This window comes from Hylobates moloch, unplaced genomic scaffold, assembly GCF_009828535.3.
Source record: "Hylobates moloch isolate HMO894 unplaced genomic scaffold, HMol_V3 SCAFFOLD_18, whole genome shotgun sequence".
In the NCBI taxonomy this organism is placed as follows: domain Eukaryota; kingdom Metazoa; phylum Chordata; class Mammalia; order Primates; family Hylobatidae; genus Hylobates; species Hylobates moloch.
The window spans coordinates 36,916,361-36,923,927 of NW_026652293.1; positions in this window are offsets into that span (position 1 = coordinate 36,916,361).

A 7,567-nucleotide genomic window follows, 5' to 3' on the forward strand; every position below is an offset into this window, starting at 1 on the left:
TCATAAAGGCAAACCCTATCTTGATCCAATCTTGATACCAACTTGCTTTTGTGGTATAAATGAATTAACCTCAGGTGCTCACACAACACTTCCAGAGAAAGCCCTTGTTACTTATTTATTTAAAATAACCATTTACAAAAAAGGATCTGAAATGGCGTGGGTGTGTGGTGAGTTGTCATCTGAGTCTGGAGAGTGGTGGTCAACACAGTCATTCAGTTTCATTGATTTATGTTTCAGAAGCAGTAATGACATGAGTGGTCATGATAAACCAGGCAGTGGGTGCCACATACTCAGAGGATGAGCTACATCATTCTCCAACTCTGGCCATTAATCACAGGGGAATGTGGCAATGTGATGGTTGCTTAATACGAAGTGAACAGAGTTTCTGATTGCAAATTCATCAAACTCAGCCTCTGAAAATGGTGATCAAGTTTTTGGAGTCTGACCATCCCTGCATTGCAAATAACTGCCACATAGGTCTGCGATTGCTGCGACTGTAGGGAACCAGCAGTTCCTAAAGTTTTTATGTGCTGGGAATCGGCCTCAACACACAATTTTTTAAGTAAAGAAAAGCAGTCAATATGGGATCTTGGGCAAGGCTTCAGGTCGCTTGGCATGTGTGACGCTATTCTGCAGACTTTTCAATAGCAGCATTCTGCGTTTGAAGCAGATTACTCAGGTTGCTGTTGAGGGCCACATGCCTCCTCCATCTTCTGCCTCCGCAGCGAGAAGCTCTACCTAGTGGACAAAGGGTATTTTACATGACCCACCTCTTGCTCAGAATGAGGGTGCCTTTGCGTGGGGGACTGAGGGACTGATGATGAGTGTGTCTTTTCCAGAGTGGGCCAGGGTGACCTGAGGGTGGCTCATGAGCTGGCTCAGGCATAAGTCTTGGCCCTATGACAGAACAATGCCTGATTACTTGTAACTTCCTTTCTGGAGCCTTTATTTCCAGTTATATTTAGATAGAAGTGGTTTTTTTTTGTAATGCGACTGAAGGTTGTAAAGGGGACAGTCTTTCAGCATAAAAAGAAGGGTAGCTATGCTAGCAAGAGGTTAGCCTCAGGATAAGAGGCCTTTACAGATTTTTTTGAAAAGATATTTCAAATAAGACCAGGTCATTATGAGGAATACTTTCCTGCCATTTCTTCCAGATCTCCTCAGGTCCTGACCTTCATTTTTCTATATTAATCAGCAGCTCCTGAAAGAGGAGATGACTCAGAGGCTGAACACCAGAGGAGGCAGGATTTTGGTGGAAAGGGGCTGGAATTAAAAGGACTGAGAAACTACGGAAGGTCTAAAGTAGAGAGGCCGAGGGATAGGGTGGATGGAGAAGGCCCCATGCTGACTGAAGGTGCTGTGATCTAAGAACACAGATGTGATCAAGCAGCTCAAAGACATGGGGCAAAGAGGTTTCCTGGTGTTGAAATTGCTTGAGAAAGTGTTGAAAGGTAAATTGAGATCTATGGTAGTGAAACAGTCAAGGCAAGAAACCCTAACCACTGAGGAGAATCCAGTACTGAAGGGAAGTGGCATGGGGCAGGTAGGGTCCTCTCTTATGTTTCCGAGTGATACTTGGCTGTTGAGAGAGGGCCTGTGCGTACAACTCCACTCTAAGCACTAGATCCCCACCATCACTGCACATGGCCTCTGCTGTCCTGCACTGGGAAGATTCAAGTACACAAAAGGTAGAATGGAAGATGGTGAAGAAAACGGTGGTTATGGAAAGGGAGGTGGAAGTGGAAGAATTTGGGGAATTTGGGTCGTTGGGATAGGCATGAACATTGACTGTGGGTGGAGGGTGAAACTGACCATCTACAAGTTTGCAAAGCTGAACATTGGTGTTAGCATCTTGATGGACATTTTGTTGTTATGCTGCAAAAAGGTTGATGCTAAAGATTGGAAAGATGTTTAAACACACACACTTGCACACACACACACACATATTCTATAAAGACACAGCTCTTTGGGGTTCATGGAACTTCTTGCTTCTGCAATAACAAAACAGTGGACATTTTGTCATATTTTTTGGCCTTCCAGTGTCTAAACCTCCTTCCTGTGTTTGGGAGTTTCTCACATTATTAGGCATAGTCTGTAATGTGCTATAGAAATGAAAATAGACATTTTCTTTACCAGCCTCCATTGTAGCTAGGGAATGGATTACATAGCCTAGGCTCTGGCAAACAGATTTTAAATGGAAAGCTGCTGATGTGAAGAAGCAGGGTCTGCCCAGAATCCATGCAGGTGACAGCAGGGGCAGTGGAGCAGTAGGGATGGAGACAGTTGTGGGGCAGTGAGGACAGGGTGCAGGGAAATTAATGTGGGCAGTGGAGGCTCTGGGGGTGGTAGTGATGATAGTGTCTGCCTTGGTGGTGGAGGCAATTATGCAATAGGGGTTGCTTTCTAGAGGCAGCAGGGACAGTGGTTTTAGTGGCAGCTCTAGTGCCCGATGTCTAGTGATGCTGTCAGTGCCACCTGTGGCATTGGGTGCCCAAAGGTAGAAACAGTTTTGCCTTGTGATTTTGGGCATTGTACCTGGCTCTGTAGCCTTCAAACCTGGATCTCTCGTCTTCCCGAAGCCGTTGCAAGCTACTCAATATCTTTTTCTGCTTAAATTAGCACAAGTAAATGTTTTTTGCTTCCAAATAACAATCCTGACTGACAGATAGAGCAAGGTCTTTATAAAATGGGTGTAATTCCACACATTATTCTTGTGTATGGAGAATTGTTTGTGCACTAAGCCAACAATGTCTCGGAGTTAGTTTTCATTCATTCAGCCTAACTTATCAGATACGGAATCTATAAAAATGTTGAATATGTAGTGAGAGAGTAGAATGGCGGTTTCCATTGGGTGGAGAAAAAGGGGAGATGTTAGTCAAAGGGTGCAAACTTTCAGTTATAAGACCAATAAGTTCTGGAGACTAATGTACAGCATGGTGATTACAGTTAATAATAATGTATATTTGAAATTTGTTGAGAGTAGATCTCAAGTGTTCTCACCACACATGAAAAAAGGTAACTATGTGAGACGATGATATGTTAATTAACCTGATCATGGTAATCATTTTGTGATGTAGATGTGTATCAAAACATCAATGTTTAAACCTTATATATATAATCTTTATTTGTCAATTATGCCTTAATAAAGATGGAAAACAAAAACAACAACAAAAAACAAATACTTATCATGCATCTACTTTGTGGCAGACGCTGAACATAACATGACATTGCAACAGATACTGGATATAGCAGTGACCAATACAGACACTGTCCTTGCCACCACAGAGCTTACAGTTTAGCAGAAAATACAGATATTACATAAGTAATGAAAAGTGTAGTGACCAAGATCTATATAACGGTAAATACAGTTATGTGCTATGGGAAGGTTAACAAATAGGGAAGCGTAACCTAGTTTTAGATACCAGGAAAAGCTGAACGTGAGACACGAATGATTTATAGGAGTTAGCAAGGTAAAGGGAAGTAGAAAGAGGAAGAGCATTTAAGATGAAGGAACAACATCTTCGAAGGTCCAGAAATGAGAGACGCAGTGGGGATTTTGAGAATCTGAAGGACATCTTGTATGGAAGAGAGAAAGAGAAATATAGAGAGGGCTGAGAGAAGAGGTTGGAGGACTAAGTGAAGCCAGAGTGCGAAGGGTCTTGTAATCTATGAATATAGTGTAGATTGCTGAGACCCTCCCTCCACTGAGTCAGTCACCACAACCTGTATTCATTTGCCACAGGAAAAGAAGACACAAAAGAGCCCAAAGAACATTCATAAGTCAACCGAATATCTAAATAGATTATTTAATGTTATGGGCTGCATTGTAACACCCCAAATTCATATACTGAAGTTGTATTGCCCCAGTACCTCTGAATCTGACTGTATTTGGAGTTAGGACCTTTAAAGAGGTAATTAAGGTAAAATGAGGTCATTTGGGTACATTCCTGTCTAATATGACTGATTTATTTGTAAGAAGAGGAGATTAGGGCATAGACAACACCCAGACTGAGGGGAGATTATGTGACGACAGAGTGAGAAAGTGGCCATTTGCAAGCCAAAGAGTCAATTCCCAGGAGCAACCAGCCCCATCAGTACCTTGATCTTGGACTTCCGGCTTTTAGAATTCTGAGAAAATAAATTTCTGTTGCTTAGGCCACCCGATTTGTGGTATTTTGTTATGGCAGCCCTGGCAAACTAGTACATTTAAAATCTAAACAGAAACAATAGTCTTAAAAATCAAAGAGCTTTTGATTTGTAAGACCTGGAATCCTTGAAAGAGAAAATATTTTCCACGTGCTCAAACCTGGCTTTGAAAACCCAAAGACAAATGCTGTAAAAGTTAGTACATAAATTTAATATGGCAAATAAAGAAGTTGAAAAGAACCTATACTGATCTTTAAAGAAAGGTAACAGTTGGCTGGGCACAGTGGCTCACACCTGCAATCTCAGCACTTTGGGAGGCTGATGCTATCTTTAAGATAAAATAAATGTGCAGGAGGGGAATAGAGTGAAAGAGAGCTTCAACCAGCATGTGATTGGGAAGAATCAAGCCTTCAAGCAAACCTATATGAAGCATAGTGCTAGATCTTAGAGCAGGAAATGTCCAAGTGAAACAACTCTCCAGATAGGTCTGAGGACAGTTACGTTAACATCTTAAGCACACAATGAAGTAGGAAGACAGCCGTGTACTTATGAAAGGGATGTGGCTCTGGCTTAGAGAGGCTTATAGACTCAAAGAAGCCTAATGATTAGGTAAGGAGGACTTGTCAGCTGGAGGCTGTGGTGGGACAAAGGTAATCTTAACAGAGGCTGGTGGACCTCTATAGAGGCCAAAGACCAAAAGATGATGAGTAAGAGGTGCAGCTCATCAGATACCAGCAGGAGACAGAGGATGACTCTGGGCCAGATGCCTCACTATATCCAAACAGTCAGAGAAATACAAGGCTTCCCCAACAGGTAGAAAGGGAATTTGACTGAGGAATCAATAATTTAACTTGCCATCACAAATTACATTTAGTTATGAAAAATAAAGGAGGTTTGTGGCCTGTGACATTCATATTTAGCATTCTTGCAGGTCAGCACAGCTCTAGTACCATAAAGAGAGGGGGCATTGATCATGAAAAATAGAAGTTTAAGTTTATTTTAGAATCAAGCAGACTCAAAAGACAACTATCACCTGACACTCTGAGAGTGACTTCATGGGAGTGGCTCCAACTCCACACAGTTCTTCTTTCATAAAGCCAGTTAGTTATATGACTCAGCAATAGCTTATTTATTTATTTATTTTTGAGTCACGGGTCACCCAGGCTGGAGTGCAGTGGTGCAATCTTGGTTCACTGAAGCCTCTACCTTCCAGGCTCAAGCAATCCTCCCACCTCAGCCTCCCAAGTAGCTGGGACTACAGGCATGCACCATCGCGCCTGACTAATTTCTTTCTTTCTTTTCTTTTCTTTCTTTCTTTCTTTCTTTCTTTTTCTTTCTTTCTTTCTTCTTTTTCTTTCTTTCTTCTTTCTTTCTTTCTTTCTTTTTTCCTTCTCTCTCTCTTTCTTTTTCTTCTTTCTTTCTTTCCTTTCTTTCTTTCTTTCTTTTTAAGGTAGAGGTGGAATTTCTCCATGTCACCCAGGCTGGTCTCAAACTCCTGGACTCAAGCGATCCACCCACCTCAGCCTCCCAAAGTGCTGGGATTACAGACATGAGCCACCACACCTGGCCAGCAATAGATCTTTCCGATGAAACAAAAACACAGTGGATATTGAATAGTCCTATAAAGATTTGAGAACAGATTTGGTTGGCTTAGACCATTACATATTGCAAATACCTTATGTTTGGTAGGACCAATACCAAGAACACTGATGCAACACTATAGAAAGCTATTGGTATCCCTGAATTCACATTTCAAGTTTTTTCCACTTGGATATCTGATTGTAAAACACTCTAGGAATTTTTCCTATGAGTTTATCTTCGATTGATTCCTAGAATAGGATATCATAGAAACATAGAGTTACACCAGGGGGTCTAAGAAAAAAAAAAATCACCTCAAAGCACTGGAAAATTCCAGAGTAATACTAACTCTGAACTAAAAGGGGGTGGGTAATTTAGACACTGTGATGAGCTGTTAAGTTTGGAAGAGGACAAATTTTGCAAAACAAGTTCAGTAAGTTGCTGATTTGCAACAAATACTAGAAATGAACTCCATATTAATAGCTTTCCAGTGATTTCTCAAAAGTCTCACGTTATTTTGGAGTCGTAATTGGCATAATTTTGTTTTATTATGTATGTTTAAATTCTATTGTTTTCTTTAGTACCAGAGGTACGTTCAAACTTTCAAGTGAAATTTTGTGAAATCCAGAAAAAGATACCTGTTTTTTGGATAGCTATAGCCTTGCATTAAAGTACAGGGCTCGTATCTATGTACTGGGGTCTCTTATATAACCAACAACCTATAGAACTCTATATGGCGACTCTGTTTTGTGAATTTTATTGATTTTTTTGTAGTTCGGTGTACTAATGAAATGAAGACCCTAGACATTGATTCCTAATGGTGTGAATCACTTCCTTCCTAAGTGGCCTGTGACAGTCCCTGGTGATCCCCAGTTCCTGATATTTATGCCCTTGTGCAGTCCCCTCTTGCACTGAATAGGTCTGACTTTGTAATCAATAGAATATTCCAGGAATAATGGACCTCTAAGTCTAGGCCATAAAAGATATTGCAGCTTCTTTCTTGGCCTCCTGGATCATTCACTCTGGGGGAAGCAAGTTGTTACATCATGAGGCTTCTTAAGCAGCCCTAAGAAGAGCGCCTACCAACAACCGTGTGAGTGAGCCATCTAGAGGTAGACTCTCAGTCGCAGCAAAGTCTCGCGATGTCTTAGTCCTGGCCAACATCTTGACTACAACCATGAGAGACCCAAGACAGAACCACTGATTTAAATTGCTCTCAAAGGCTTGACCCACATAAACTGCAAGATATAATAAATATCTTTTTATTTATTCAACTTATTTATTTATTTTTTGAGAAAGAGTATCGCTCTTGTTGCCCAGGCTGGAGTGCAGTGGCGTAATCTCAGCTGACTGCAACCTCCGCCTCCCAGGTTCAAGCCATTCTCCTGCCTCAGCCTCCCGAGTAGCTGGGATTACAGGCATGTGCCATCACACCCAGCTAATTTTGTATTTTTAGTAGAGACGTGGTTTCCCCATGTTGGTCAGGTTGGTCTCGAACTTCCGACCTCAGGTGATCTGCCGGCCTCGGCCTCCCAAAGTGCTGGGATTCCAGGCATGAACCACTGTGCCCAGTCGATATCTTTAACTTTTTAAGCTGCAAAGATTTGCAGTCATTTATTTTACAGTAATAGATAAATAATTTAAAATCTTTGGGCTACCTCCTCTTTTACCTTTAGTAAATATCTGAGATATATACAATGTATAAAAGCTTTGTGTTAGTGGTATTGTGAGGGCAACTGAGTTAGATCCAGTGTGGGGTGATGTGGGCTGGTGAGAGAGAATAATAAAGCCTGTAATAGAGAATGTCAGTAGTTAATAGTGGAAAAGAAGGCTGTGGCACATA